Genomic DNA, 17,435 nt, shown 5'->3' with positions numbered 1-17,435 from the left:
TTATCAAAATTTTAAAATGAAAAAGTTATTGTTATGTATAACATAATACAATATATATATTTAGGAAAAATGAACTTACAAAGCTTTAGAGAATTTATTCATTGTAATCTTTCAACAATAAAAGTAAAATCCAGCTAAAAACACTATTTAATTTAATGTTTTCTTTATAACATATTTAGAATTAAATATGTTGGATATGCTGAGAGACGTATATTCTTCAATGTAGCAAAAAATATCAGGGAAAAGGTTGCTACATTGGGTAGGGTCCAGAGTTGGGCAAAAATTAGCTATAGTTGAACTAATAGCAAAAATTGTCATGGATACGATATTTATTTATCAATGGTTCATTCATGAATAAGGGTCGTATCCATGGCAATTTTAGCTATTAGCTTCAACTAAAGCTACTTTTGGCCCATCACTGCTAGGGTAATTAGAGAACTGTAAATAACAAGATCAAATATAAGAAAGGTATGTTGCATACTTAAGGTTGTATTTTAGCAAAATGATTTATAGGTTATTGTAGCAAAATTAAAGGTTGTTGACAGAATTTAATGATTTGAGATCCAAAACATTATTCATTTCACAAATAAAAGATGTATGAATTTTTGGGGAGTTTTTTCTCTCCATAAATTGCTACATTGAATTATTTTGTTGTTATCATAGGAGTCTGAAAACTAAGTAATGTAATAATTAGTTTACTTTAGTATATTATTAATTTTACTTAATGATTAAAAATACAGATTCTATTACTATAAAAAAAAGTTTTTTTTTTGCTAAGTAATATCAACTTAAAGGAAGTGGTGCTGAAAATTATTCTTTGAGAATAAAAACAGGACCTGTCTTGATCAATATAGTGTCCACTATGGATTTGTCTTGCTGTGGATTTGGATGTGCAGGCTGTGGCATTATAAGCTTCCCTTCGGCAAATAAACCCAACCATAACTGGTGTTTAAGTTTAATATAAAAATTCATTTTTATTGTATAGAAGTTGTTCTGTGACAAACTGTGAGTATATCGATTGATGCTCACTAGCCGGTATGTCCTTTGTTCTACTACTAGTTGTTGTGAGAACTTTGAAGCGAGTGTTCTTTGTTCTCACTACAGTTTGAACGTTTATGTTATATAACCGTAATAAATAAACATTAAAAACATTTTATTTGTGTCCCCTTGTTTCGACAGGTTATGGGCCCAGGTAGTTCGCTAAATTAAAATTTGTAGTGATAGAGTAAAAACAGTTTGGTAGTGTTTGTTTGACTTCAAGTACTTTGTAAAGTTAAAACATTTAAGTTTGTTAGCAGTGCAAGCAGTAACATTATAAAATAGATCTCAACAGCTTAAATGAAATAAATCAGGTTGAGCCATTGAAAGGACCTGAGAACATCCAAATGTGGAAATTCAAGGTAAATATCTTCTTTAAAGCACACATGTTGTTTGAAGTTATTTCTAAAGATTTTGAGCCTCCCAGAGACCAGCAAAGTAAAGACTATAAGGTCTATGTGCTGAATGATGCTATAGGCCAAAAGTTGATTGTAACCACAATGAATCAGAGAGCATTAACTCATGTTTTGACTTATACTACTGCAAGCTAAATGTATTCCAAATTAGGTGACATATATGAAAGAGATGTTTCGCAGCAAAAGTTTGACCTTTAGCAAGAATTTTTTTATTTTAAATTTAAGATTGGGATAGACTTGGCCAGTCACATAAGCTCAATCAAAAATTCGGCATTTAGATTAAAGTCATTAGGCAATGATATATCAGATAATATGATCATTTCCGAAGTATTGACAACACTCCCAAAAAGTATAAATATTTTTTATGTGCTTGGGAAAGCACAGACTCTGACAGGAAAACTCTTTCCAATTTAATGACAAGATTGATGGCTGAATTAAGACGCTCCTCAAAATCTTCTTTGGAAATGATATTCCAGTTGCGTTTAAAACCACTGTAAGAAGAGAAATTGGAGAACTACTCCTGACAAGAGGAAATGTTTTCCTTGCTCTAAAGCAGGACATCTGAGTAATGACTGCTCAACCAAGAAAAAACCCTGATATATATGTAAAAAAACAAAACACAGAGAAGGACTGTTTCTTTCGTAAAATATGTAGTAAATAATCAACAGAATGGGTCTTAGATTCAGGTTCCAAGTATGGTTGGGTTGCTAAAGGAAAGTTCATAATACCAAAGCTTGCACATTCAAAAAGCTAAGCAGCCAATTGAAAGGGTACCATTCCTTTGGAAATTAATTATCCAATTAGGTAAAATCGAGAACTATTAAAGAGTAGAAACTCAATAAAAACCATCAAAAAATATACCATATACTCCTGTTATGACCCAGCGAGATTCAAATCAAAATTCAAAAAAGGTAAAAGTTATGGGGGGTGAACCTGTATGCTAGGATACTTTTTATATACATTATGGGAGTAGTTTCTTCTTATGACAGGTTTATAGTAGTCATAAGAACTTCAGTGGTATCTGGTCTAAATGTTTGTACCTGAACTGGCAGGTTCTAGGTATGGTTTGGGTTGTTAAAGGAAAGTTCATAATGCCAAGTCTGCACGGTCAAAAATCTAAGCAGTAGCTGTTCACACGTATGTATCTCATAGCCCAGTTTTATCACTTTTATACACTTAAAAACAATAGTAAAAAATTGGATCAATATAATGTCCGATATGGGTTCGTCTGACATAATTTACTATGAGGACTCATTAAAAGAGTTAATTTCAATATTAGTTTTTTGGACAGAAAAAAACAATGAAAATCTTTTAAGTTACAATTTTTTTATTTAATGTTTCAACAAAATCACTTCATTGAATCCTAGGTTCAAATATCTCCAACTGATCGTCTGTCCTTTTGTAGATAATTTTAACTTCTCGCCTTTCGACTGCATCCAGACTTTTCATAGTAGGAATTTTTGAAGTTATGAACATTTGAATTAGCAGTATTCGTTGGATCACTAAATCTCTTTTTCTTTCTGGATTTCTTCTTCTTAATTCCAGTATATTTCTTACTTTTTTCCTTCTAAATTATCTGCCCTTTCGGTTTCCCTAAAATCAACTTAGTACCTTGATGATTCTTCAACTCATTTAGGATACCTCTTTATCTGAATATTTTCCTCCGTTTCAAATCTCCAATAGTTATGGTCTCCTGTATCAGCTTTTTCTTCCAGTTCACTTTTATCTTTGGACAAATTTTCATTCAAAGGTGAAATTGTTGATTCCTTACTTAAATATATTCTATTCGATACTACGTGATCTCTTAATAACTGATTATGTTCAACTAAATTTTTATTGTTCCTAAACTTACAGAGGTTTCAGTTCCTTCTTATCTTCCTCATTACCTAATTTGGACTTCATACTCTCATTAAACTAGATATAGTCAGCTTTGTCCTCTTTTATAGCCTTTTCATTTTTTCCTTTTATTTCTATCAATGCTTCACCACTTTCATCATTAGAACTTGAATCAAGATCAAAATCATTTTTATTTGTTCTTTTAGTATCTTTTTGTTCTTCAAAGTAAGCTAATGGTTCAGATGGTTTGTATTCACCACTGGATTCTTCACTAACACCAACTATGGAGTCTTTAACAAACACAGATGTTTCATTGACTTCTTTCATCCCTTTTTTGGTTTCAGGTAAATAAGTAGCATAATCCTTCACATTTAAATCAACCTTCAAGTTCACTACATAAAATCCCTCATAAGATCTTTTTCCAACTCTTTCAGTATATTTCTTAACAATTTTTACTGTGATTTTAGCAAAAGTCACGTATCCACTGTTGAGTTATTTTATCCACAGGTAACAAATTTCTTCTGAGATCTGGCATGTACATCACATCTTTTAGTAGACACCTGTAACTCTTTACACAACCAATCATTTTGGCTGTCATGGACACAGTTTCTAGCAAGACCTACCTAGGCATCAGTAAGTTTGTGTCTGCGACAACACATTCATATTGCTAGTAATATGCCTCGTGGAATCTGGATCTAAGACCCATTTTGTTGATTGTTTACTACATATTTCAGTAAGTAAGGAAAATAATGATGTTTAGTTTTTACGAAAGAAACAGTCCTTCTCTCGGTGGTTTGTTTTTTTACATACACCTCAGGGTTTTTACATGGTTGGGCAGTCTTTACTCAGATGTCCTGCTTTAGAGCAAGGAAAACATTTCCTCTTGTCAGGAGTAGTTCTCCAATTTCTCTTCTTACAGTGGTTTTAAACGCAACTGGAATATCGTTTCCAAAGAAGATTTTGAGGAGCGTCTTAATTCAGTCATCAATCTTGTCATTAAATTGGAAAGAGTTTTCCTGTCAGAGTCTGTGCTTTCCTAAGCACATAAAAAATATTTATACTTTTTGGGAGTGTTGTCAATACTTCGGAAATGATCATATCATCTGATATATCATTGCATAATGACTTTAATCTAAATGCCGAATTTTGATTGAGCTTATGTGACTGGCCAAGTCTATCCAAATCTTAAATTTAAAATCAAAAAATTCTTGCTAAGGGTCAAACTTTTGCTGCGAAGCATCTCTTTCATATATGTCACCTAATTTGGAATACATTTGGCTTGTAGTGGTATAAGTCAAAACATGAGTTAATGCTCTCTGATTCATTGTGGTTACAATCAACTTTTGGCCTATATCATCATTCAGCACATAGACCTTATAGTCTTTACTTTGCTGGTCTCTGGGAGGCTCAAAATCTTTAGAAATAACTTCAAACAACATGTGTGCTTTAAAGAAGATATTTACCTTGAATTTCCACATTTGGATGTTCTCAGGTCCTTTCAATGGCTCAACCTGATTTATTTCATTAAAGCTGTTGAGATCTATTTTACGATGTTACTGCTTGCACTGCTAACAAACTTAAATGTTTTTACTTTACAAAGTACTTGAAGTCAAACAAACACTACCAAACTGTTTTTACTCTATCACTACAAATTTTAATTAAGCGAACTACCTGGGCCCATAATCTGTCGAAACAAGGGGACACAAATAAAATGTTTTTAATGTTTATTTGTTACGGTTATATAACATAAAACGTTCAAACTGTAGTGAGAACAAAGAACACTCGCTTCGAAGTGCTCACAACTAGTAGTCAAACAATGGACATACCAGCTAATGAACGTATATCGATATATTCACAGTTTGCCACAGAACAACTTCTGTACAATAAAAATGAATTTTTATGTCACACTTTAAAACAGTTATGGCTGGGTTCATTTGCCGAAAGCAAGCTCATAATGCCACAGCCTGCACATGTAAGACGAATCCATACTGGACACTATATTGATCCAGGCGTCCTGAAGGCGTAAATAGCTAAAATTCGAGAATAAGTTTTCACAATTTTTTTTTTTTTACCTTTTTTGAATTTTGCTGGGTCGTAACAGGAGTATATTTTTTGATGGTTTTATTGATTTTCTACTCTTTACTAGTTCTTCTCCATTGTACCTAATTGGAATAATTCCAAAATTAATTTCCAATGGAATGGTACCCTTTTAATGGGTTCTAGTAGTAAACTATTTAAGACGAATCCGCACTGTACATTATATTGATTCAGGCGTCATGAAAGCGCAAACCGCTAAAATTCAAAAACAAATTTTTACTATTTTTTTTTAAAGTGTATACAAGTGACAAAACTGGACTATGGGATACATACGTGTGGACAGCTACTGCTTGGCTTTTTGACTGTGATGGTTTGGCATTATGAGCTTTTCTTTAGCAATCCAACCATAACTGGAACTTGCCAGCTCAGGTACAAACTTTTAGACCATATACCACTGAAGTACTTATGACTGATATAAACCTGTCATAAGCAGAAGCTACTCCTATAATGTATATTAAAGGCATCCTAGCATACAGGTTCACCCTCTTCCCTCCCTTATAACTTCCACAATTTTTGAAATTTTGATTTTATTTTCGCAGGGTTGTCTATTTTTTGAGGGTTTTATCCATTTTCTACCCTTTACTAGTTCTTCTCTAGCATATCTAACTGGGGTAGTTCCTGTATTAATTTCCAATGGAATAAATTCCCTTTGATGAGTTCTCATAGTAAATCATATCCTAAGACGAATCCATATTGCACACTGTCTAGGTCCGAATCGTCCTTAAGACGTAAATTGCTAAAAACCGAGAACAATTTTTAGGATATGCGTGGAAAACTTTTTCGAAAATCGTTTAAGAATTCAGTTTTATTTAAGAATCCGTCATCGTAATTGAAACTTCGTCATAATGATAGACGTTTTAGTCTCCTCGACCGGTTGTAAAAATATAAGTTAAATGATATCGATTATCACAATAAATTTTAAATAAAATTGGTTTTGATTTGTGCAATCTTTCACAGGCAAATCATGAGAAAACATAGATTTTTGTTCTCGGTTTTTTGCACTTTACGCCTTTAGGACGCGTCAGATCAAAAAAGTACCCAATATGAGCCTGTTTTAAAATCTGACTTACTATTACATCAAACCAGCTATTGAATCTCAAGGAACAACTGGAGCAGACAGTTTACGACCATATAATTCACCAAATAATTACATTACGGTACTCTTTCGACGCCGAATTTAATTTACTCTAATTCGTTGAATTACAAATTTTTCGATGTCACTGGGAATAGCTAGGAAGTTAATAAGATTAACAATGATGACCCTGGAAAGGACTAGTTGCAAGGTGAAAACTGGAGTGGGCATCTCAAATAGCTTTAGGGTTAACAGTGGCTTAAGACAAGGAGACCCATTATCACCAGTACTGTTCAACCTCGCCCTAGAAGTTGCCATTAGAATAATAAGGACAAACCGGGTGCCACCATTTACAACAGACTAATACAACACTTGGCTTATGCGGATGATGTAGTCATCACTGGGAGAACCAAAACAGCACTGGCTGGTGCTGTAGAAGAATTCAAGAGAGCAGCACAGGATTTAGGACTTATTATAAATAATGAAAAGACGAAATACATGAAAACCTCTAAACAGACAAGGGAGAGAAGAGATATTCTGGTGTGGGGGAAAACATGTTTCACAGCTGCAGTACTTTCAAGTACCTGGGAGGAGTTGTGACGGAGAACAATAATTTAGAAGTAGAAATTAAGGGCAGAATGGTAGCAGGAACCAGATGTTTCTATGCCCTGCAAAAAGCTCTCCGATACAAAAGTCTTTCCAGGAAAGCAAAACTTTTGTTGTACAAAACAATAATTAGGCCAGTGGTAATGTACGGTAGTGAGACGTGGACTCTAACCAAGGAAAATAGAAGAGCTCTACTGGTTTGGGAGAGAAGAGTCCTAAGAAAGATCTTTGGAGCCGTTAAAGAGGTGCACAGGTGGAGAATCAGAAGCAATGAAGAAATAAAGGAATTGTATGGAGAGCCTGATATCCTCTGTGCTATTAAGTAGAGCAGGCTTAGATTGTTGGGACAAGTGGAAAGGATGGAGCCCTGCAGGCTACCTAAAAGGATGCTAAATGGTGCACCAGGAGGAAAAAGGAAAAGGGGCAGACTCAGGCGTTGGTGGCTGGATGATTTGAGAGGAATGGGAGTTGAAAATTGGAGGAGTCTCGCTGGAGACCGCGAGGCATGGGAAAGAGGTTTAAGGTTCAAAATATTCTACTTTTTTATTTATACTATTTGTCAATATCGGGTGTGTTTGAAATGTCGATTGCTTAAACTTGATATTCCAAAGAAAAAAATTCTCCATCAGAAAACCCCTTCTTAATCTACTACGAATCCGGAAGAATGCTGAGGCAATGGACGATTGGCATTCGTACGAACAGCATTCACAAAAATTCGTTGCTTCGCAGTTCGCAGCTTGTCACTCCCAGTGGTCGAGAGGCCTATGAGTTTTAGAACGTCCAGATATGCATTTCCGTGTTAAGTGGGGCAGAAACTAATTTTTAAAATTATATGCAGAAGCGTGTTGCATTTTACTCATCGGACTCCTGCACTCTAAGATTGCCAGAGCTAGTTTTGTTATTGATTGGTATGTTCTTTTGGTTCTCCATTTGGTTTTATCACATTCTGGCACACCAAATCTTATTTATCATATACCGTTAATAACTAGGATTCTTCAAATTATTTTCAGAAGAACTTTATATTGTAAGCAACACGCTACTTGAAGTTATGTTTACCATATACCTGACGAAGACTTGAAATTCTGGCTGAACCGTTGGCTTAAATAAATAAGTTTTTACTTATTTGTGTTATTCATTAACCGCACCCCCAACCATCTTCTCCTCTTTTAAATTTAATTTATTTAATATTCGAAAAGTAACAAAGGTAAAAAGAAAAATTAAACATTTACAGTAGCTACTTTTTTTTTTTTTAATTTGTAAAATGATGAATTACTTATTAAAAGTCGATTTGTTTGAGTATATATTCTTTCTCTCCCTCCCCCTCCCTCCACGAAATGCACCAAAAAAAGTGTGGTTTTCATACCCACCACGACAGTCAAAAAGTATTTTTATTATTCTTATGGTGAAAGGATGAAACCATTTTTGGCCCCTCTCCTAGCCAAAAAGCCTTTCATCAGTTGTCCGTTACAAAAACCAGTTTTGCTAAACTAGTTTTTTTGTCAGCTATTCCCATGATATTGACTTATGTTATTCTGATCACCAATGTTGGTATTTTGTTTTCCTATGTTTGTTGAATGATTCAAGCTTTTAAAAATTAGTCTTATCGCATTTCTTAAAATAGTTTATTAATAATGCAACCTACCTAATTTCATAACTATTAATAAAATTCTAAAGGTTTGCACTCATAATTTATTAAAATGGTATTTGAAGACTTTGAGTATCGTTTGGCCTGAAGGAGTCTCCCAGCCTCTTACACCAATTTAATTCTAAGATGATTTGAATGAATATCTTAGTCCTCTGTTGGATTACAAAACATTTTTCCTTCAAAGACACCTTATGGAAAAACTGACTGACATCTTGTTAAAATATCTTAGTTATAAAATAAAACTGTCAACCATGTTTATGACACCACAGTTTCAGTAGTATCGATCAATAGTATCGATAGACTATTAGTTGGGTTTATTTGTAATATGTATTAAAAAAAATAACGAAACTATAAGCCTTTTCAAATCTGAAGGTTTAAAAATTATTGCTAAAAATATTGAACTTTACAATAAAGTTGTTCTTTATTAGTGATAAAGATTATATTATAAATAAAGCTGTAATTTTATTAATTTATTTTATTATAATAAAGTTATATTATAAATAAAGTTGTTTTTTATTTAATGATATACTTAAATGCATGGAAGTTGAACTATTATTTTTAAGTTTGATTATCATATTTACTGCCCATGCGTGCAACCGGCTGGTTGAACAAATTGCTGAACATTCACCTTAATAAACAAATTAGTTAATAACCGGAAAGATTTTTCTTTAAAGCACCTGGCTATGTTCAGGAAGTAACAGGAGTTTCCTTAATATTATCTTTATCTAAATAAACATTCACCAATTTCTTTATTGGGCATATAGCTTAATGTTTGGAGAAACCAACGCTATTTCGGTTTTGTAAGGCATATTAAGGCAAATTAGACACCTATCCCAAATATTCAAAAAATAAAACAATGACCTATTTTAATATTGTTTTGTACTTTCAGAACATTACCTGCCTAAAAGTCTCATAGGTGTAATTGTCGGGGGTATTGTACATTTTATCAGTTTTAGCGTATATCTCGAAAACTATAGCCTTTGCTGAAAAACTAGCTTAGTTAAAAATGAAAGTACATTAAATGTTCTATAAAAAGTGATCATATAACGTTTTCTTCTAAGCCATCTAGTTTCTGAGATATGGAAGGGAGAAGTCTTAGTGAGGCCAAACTGAACCTGACATTCAAGAAATAAAACAGTCAGTAGTTTAATATAGCTCATTTCGGGTTTGGGATGGAAGGAGATGGTGAATGTATAAAAATTACGTTTTTGTCTTCTATCTTGAAAATGATTGGGTTTGGTGAAATATTTTATGTAAGAAGTGCATTAATCAAAAGAGAAACTTTTTTTTTCTAAAAACAGTGAATTTTTGATAAATTCCTTCGTATAAAAACAACTTTCTAAAATTTTAGATTTTTATTAGACTACAATTTGTCCCCTCCAAATATCAGAAACTACGTGGTTGAGAAACAATAATTGGGTATACATTATTTTTGTATAGAGTACATTTGTGATTGATGCAAAAAACTAACATAATACAATTTTACATATTAACTACCCCTACCACTCCAAACCGAGTATGAATCCATTGAAATTTAACGCATGTAATGTTCTATTGTTATTAAACAGAAAAAAAAATTCAAATTAGGTGACTAATTTGTCCCTTCCATATCTCAGAAACAGGATGGTTTAGAAAAAAAGTTATAGACCACTTTTTGTTGGAAATTTAGCGTACTTTAATTTTTTACCGGGATAATTTTCCATAAATTCAATAGCTTTCTAAATAAAAAAACTGATAAAATACAATGTTAACATTTTTTTCTCACAAACCCGACGCTCTAATTCGTGGGACTTCAAGTACGTTATGTATTGGAGATCTTAAACAATATGAAAAACTGTTTTATTTTTTAAATGTTGGGATTCCGTTAAATTTAACTGGACTAAAAGTTACGTGGTGATATATCGTCGGTTCCAAAACGAAGTGGCGTATTTGTAAATTTCTGAGAAATATTTGTTTGAATTATGCTTGCAGATTAAAGGTAACAGATAACATCTAATTTTGAAATAAGTCAGTTGATAATTTTGCATTTTAATTAGCGACCACAAACAATCAGCCAAATATTTTTGGCATTGCGAAGAGAAAATCAAATTTTTAAATGCAAGTAAACCCTAGACGGCAAAGCTTGCACATACGCCATATAGGCTTTATAACGACGATATTCTCTCTAGAGATATTACCTTGTGCAGTTTTTTACGCCTTCATTGTTTCAAACACTATATCTCACTAAGTATATACGGCCGCTTTTTCTCTTTGCAAATCTAACAATTGACATTCAGAAAACTGGCGGACGCAGTACAGTTTCCGTGTTCCGACAAATCCTGTATAATAATTAAACTTTCGGGTATTTGTTCCAACTAGTACAAGCGCAAAGTTCAGAACAGTTTTTGACGGTCAAGACAATCACTGGACTTTTAGAGTGGGAGTTTGATTCCGAACTAGGTACCGGAGGAGCATGTGCATTACATTATTCCAACAACGAACCTGTTGTAAGGCACTTAAAACTTATTTTAGTAGCCTGTTTTCTGATGAATTGAAGTAATTCATAATTAAATGATTAAGAACATACTAAGTAACGATTGTGTCGGGCACTTAACGATGCGGGAATTTATTTTATGAACATCTTTGAGTCATCAACTAAAATAAACAGGATACTAATCATAATGATAAAAAAAAAATAAACATTTACAAGAGTTAGTATTACTGTTTGATGATAAGCTAACTCTTGAATTATTTTGATTGACGTGTAGCGAAATGTGTCACTTTCTATTGACATTAGTGAATAATTTCTCAATCATTGTTAAAGAAATCGTACCTCCTTAGTGTATTTTTGATTAACATGCTTCACACGAGTTAAGATATTGTTCATATGATTAATATTCGTTTAGAACTAGTTATAAATATGGTTTATAACTAATACCATATTTATAACTAGTTTTAAATATGGTTTATAACTAATATCATATTTATAACTAGTTCTAACGAGTATTTTTCTTCAATTTATTTGTCTAGATCTGTATTTACAATCCTATCACACCTGGTTGTATTTATTAGTAACTAGTTTATAGTCAACCTGTATGTATTCTTCCTTAAATTATTATTATTTCTTTTATATATTTTATAAACAAAACAAAAAAATATGTATATATTTTATTTTCGTATTTTCTCTGTATATTTATTTTAATGTTTTGTGAATTATTACAATGTTTGTATCTTGTTTTTTATTTAGCCCTGAAGAAGCCCTGCAAAGTGAGGTGAAACGTTGGTTAACAATAAATAGTTTTCTTTTACTATTTTGATACTTTTATTTATTATAACTTTATCTTCCTACAATCTACTTCATACGGTCAATTACCAATAACAATTAAATTATAGATATAAATAATTGACCGTATTAATTAAAATTATGAAGAAGATGGTCAGAGGTGCGGTCACAAGAAAAGAAAAAAAAAATTTAACAATTATTTATTTGCCGACGTTTAGCCCCACTTTGAGAGCTAAAAAGATACAATTAATTACAACTGAAAATATTTTGACGTAATAGGGTACTAAGATTCAAAAGGTAAATTAAGGTAGGGTGACAATGATATTAATATAAGTAAAATAAAATTATATATAATGAAACAAAAAAAGAAATAAAATAGTATGAATGAATATAAAATAGACAATGATAAAAAAATATATGTAAATATATGTAAAAAATAGAAATGAGAAAACAAAATTTAATACACTAAAAAAAGAAAATTTAGAATTAAGTTAACATTACATAAAGGTCAAGATTTACTTCTTTATTTTATTTTTTATTGTGTTGAATTTTGTTTCATTATTTCTGCTTTTCTATTTTTACGTCTGCTTTTCATTTTTAACCTAATAGTTCGCGTGATTTTTTTTTTTTATATTCTTTCCTTTGTCTATTTTCTATTTATACCATTTTATTTCTTTTTTGCTTTCATTTTCACTAATATTTACATAATTTTAATCTTACCTTAATTATCCTATTATGTCAAAATATTTTTAGTTGTTTATGTATCTTTTTAGCTCTGATGAAGCTCTACAAAGTGGAGCGAAACGAAGGCAAATAAATTGTTGTTAACTATTTTTTGTTTTCTTGTGAACGCACCCCTGACCATATTAATAATTAAAATACTCCAAATTAAGGAAGCTGCTGTGGTCGCGCTGGTTGGCGCACCACACCCGGAGGGCCTGGGGTAATTCCCAGACAGTCGGGATCGAGGGTTCTCTTCGATTCCGCCTGCTTTCGGGACGGGTATTTTTTAATGTATAGTTTTTTTAATATTTACAAAATATATATTGAAATATTATTTCCACTTGAGTTTTATAATTTTCCATCGAGTTTTAATAATTTTAAATTAATTAATTAATTACTGTTTGGTTTTGTAGTTTTGTACTGTTTGTTATGTAATGCAAATAATTTAATAAAATTGTATTACTGTTATAAAATATTAACCTTTATATATGTGGTCAGACATTGTTTACTTAAAAAATTAAAACCATAATGAAAAATATTTAATTAATAATAGTGAGAATAAAATACAATAACAGGATAAAGTTGTTTTAAAAATTCTCATATATGATGTAAACATTTTTAATATGTGCAATAAAGTAGTACAAATATAATTATTTTTTAATGAATTATTTATTAAAAAAGATATTTATTATTAATTGTAAAAAAATAAATAAAATATAGAAATAAAAAAATTAAAAAACAAGATTCATAAAACAAAAAACCATTATCTATTACTATTATGCATTATAAGTGTACTCGACTATGCCTATATTTTATAAGATTTAAAACAATGTCTCACTAGATTTAAGTATGCTGTGTATTTAGTGCAACTTTTTTCAATAAAGTTTTTCTCTCTTGTACAAAGAAAAATGCCATGAGTGTAAAATTAATTAAATTAGGAACAATTGTTTGTCAAAATAATAATAAATTGCAATTATCAGGAAAAAAATAATTATTAATTAATTTAAAAAATATGATATTTTAGCCAAAAATATTTTTACAACGAATAAAAACTTTTTCAAATTGAAAAAAATAAAAATATAAAAAATTTTAAATTAAAACCAATATCCGTCTTTGTTTTTAAATTAACTATGAAATCTTTACATACAATATATATTTTTTTAATTAATCACATAGGAAATTATGTTAAAAAATAAGAGAATTATGTATGCAAATGGAAGTAATAATGCAAGTAAACTGATCTCTTAAAAAAAATTTGAAAAGGAAATTATTGCACAAACCTTTTTCTGAGAAGTTATTATGAAACAACTTATCTTTTATCACGACTGAGGGATACAACAATTTTACGGCTTAAATAATAGGTTTTGTTTTAATTAAAAGTATAAATGCTTTCTCAAATTAAAAACAAAAATAGTTAAAACATTCAAATATTTAAAATTATAAAGAAGATGGTCAGAGATGCGCTCATAAGAAAACAAAAAATAGTTAACAACTATTTATTTGCCGACGTTTCGCCACACTTTGTAGAGCTTCATCAGAGCTAAAAGGATACAAATACAACAACAATATTACATAATATATTAATATTTTTATGTGTTATTACGTCTCCTTTTCATTTTTAACCCAATAGTTTGCCTTTTTTTTTTATTATTATTATCATTGTCTATTTTATATTTATACTATTTCATTTCTTCTTTTCTTTCATTTTCACTTATATTTATAGAATTTTAGCCCTACCTTACTTTACCTTTTGTATCTTATTATCCTATTAAGTCAAAATATTTTTAGTTGTTTTTGTATTTTTTAGCACTGATGAAGCTCTACAAAGTGGGGCGAAACGTCGGCAAAATAATAGTTGTTGACTATTTTTTATTTTCTTGTGACCGCACTCCTGACAATCTTCTTCATAATTTGAAATAATACGGTCAATTATTTATATATATAACATTCAAATATTTATTTTTGCTTCAGTATAACAAATAAAAATGTGTTTAATTTGCCTCTGATTTCACTCATTTTAATAAATTATTAATATAGCAGATTAAAAAAAAACAAACATAAATAAACAATTGCATAACAATCTGCTCTAGTTTATTAAACAACCTTGGCCATATTCCGTAAGTTTATCATCTCTTATAACAACGCAATTAGTTTTTAAAAATCTATTATTATAAAATACAAATATTTCGCTGGTTAATGTATAATCCTTATATGACCTGAAATTTTAACACGTTTTAGATAAATTAAGCCTGGAATATTTTATAAAAAATAAAATTTCAATTAATGAACTCACGTATTATTTATATTTATTGTTAGTGAATAGGTGGAATAATCAACGTTGTGGTAAGTTTTGAACCATCTTTCAACACTTGAGGCATCAATAATTATTCACATTCGCGTTGTGAATAACAATCATTCTTTGAACGGATGTATCAAAGCTGAACTTGACTGAAGAATGACGTACACTCGAAATATAACACCACAAAATATTATTCACTGTTAAATATGAATTTAAAAAAAAAAGAGTAAAAATTCTAATAAATGAGTGTAAATTACAATGCTGAATAAAATGTTCTTCTAACATAGTGCTAATCTTGTAATTTTAATAGGTATGCTGACTGATCATTAATGCTAGTGAATTTCAAATAAAAATAAAAACACCAAAATTTTATTAAAGGGATCTCTAGTTTATAAATGTGTCTAATTAGAAGAAAGTTGATTGTTCAGGCCGAAAGTATTCTCAATATTGACTAGAAATTGGAACGTCTGCCACGTTAGATAGCAACCTATCGAATTTCATAGGTCAATGAACTTATTATATCTTTTAAAAATTTGTCTTATTTTATGTTTAAAAAAAATTCAATTTTTAACTAGACTAAACAATTGGTAAAGTAACGTCCTTAAAAAGTTGGTATTGACGTATTTAATATTCATGCCCCTATTTTATTCAAGATAAACTTCGAATTTACCCTTATTCGATCATGATAGCACATTTTTTAAAATAGAGTAAATATGCTAAAATATGAGCCCCCTAAAGCTATTTACGTTCAATAGTTCCCGAGATACATACTTAAAAAAAAATTAACTATTACCCTTGGAAAATATTCGTCATTAACTACTTTTTGGTACATTTCAATGTGAGTACTAATAGACATCTGTACGAAAAATACAATTTTGCTGAGATACAATTTTTCGATGACTTGTTTCTAATACGGTTAATTACCACTTTTTTTGGGGGGGGATATCATGACAACTACACTTTTACATCTAATAATTCTCAAGATATTTAAATATTCTCCAAAAACGAAAAAAAAATAGTATAAAATGAACTTTCGGTGGTTTACACCTGAACAGGAAAAAATTCAACATCTACTTTTCAAAAACATTTATTGATGGCTACTTCTCCATCTTGTTTGGTACCACTAAAAGAAGTCCTGAAAAGTTTCCAATTGTGCGTGAGATTTAGGTGAGAGGGGGAGTGAATGGGGTAAAAAGGTATACTCTATCTGTTCTTAGATTATATCTCGAAAACTAAGGGGTTTGGTGAAAAACAACCTTGACAGAATCGAAGTATAACAAATTTGCTACTATAGTTGATATACACCAGTGTAATGATGAGAAGATGGTTGATCGTGGATAACATATGTGAAGAGAAGAGGGTTGGGAGTAGCCCTGATGAAGGCTAGAAATTTAGGCCAGAACGTTGGCACTATTAAATAAGTTTTTTCAACTGATTCGTGTTATTTTCTGTGCCAATAACCCTGGAGTTGTATATGTCACCCAAAAATTAAGCAAATAATAATAAATTGTGTTATTTTCTGACCGCACCACCCAACCATCTTTTCATAACACCAGTCCAGTATGTGCAAACACGTTTTACGGGTTTGGAATATAGGGGATGGTAGATATGGTAAGAACTGCGTTTTATATCCTAATAAATGGAATACTGAAACTTCAAAATCAAATCATAATAGTAATTCACAAACCGAGAATAATAAAATTTGCAATATAACATTTATGTATTTCATTTATCATTGTTTTGTTCATGTACTAAACAAGGAAAACATATGGGCACCTCAGGGTTTTACGCCCTAAAGCTCCAGCCAACAACAACAAGGAAAACAAATTTATTTCTATTTGTATACAGAGAGAACGACTTTATACAAGAAAGCAGTGTCGCCCAACTGCATTGGCCTGCTACACACACAGGTTACTTAATATAGATAAAAATTGGACAATTGCTCATTATTCTCATATTACATAGGCATAGAAATTAAATATTAAAGTACCATAGTATTGCAGTAGTAAATATTACAGTAGTGCATGATTTATTTTCTTATTGTATTAGTTCTTTAATATTTTTCTTCTCTTTTACCTTATTTTTATTACCAGTGGTACTCAGCGTTACGAAAATTATAAAGGGTACACAGATTTGAAAACACTGTACTGGTAAGTACGAACAAAAACTTTCTTAAGATCGGATTCTTTTTTTAGTTATGGTTCTCGGTTTGTTATGAAAATATTTTTCGTAATAATAAACATTGAGAAAATGATTTGCTTATAATTCCAACAGATAAATTAATGTAGTTATCCAAGTTTGAGAAAGATGTCCGCACATATACAGTGTGATTTCGGTAATCTTAACTAATTGCTGCAGGAGGGTGTTCGGATTACTGAAAAGTTCGCATAACAGGAAATATTGAGAAAAATGGTATACAAAAATTCAAAATATGAATATAC

Source organism: Halyomorpha halys, unplaced genomic scaffold (genome assembly GCF_000696795.3).
Source record: "Halyomorpha halys isolate HHAL.00 unplaced genomic scaffold, Hhal_1.1 Scaffold107.1, whole genome shotgun sequence".
NCBI lineage: Eukaryota > Metazoa > Arthropoda > Insecta > Hemiptera > Pentatomidae > Halyomorpha > Halyomorpha halys.
Note: the sequence above shows the minus strand (reverse complement) of the source record.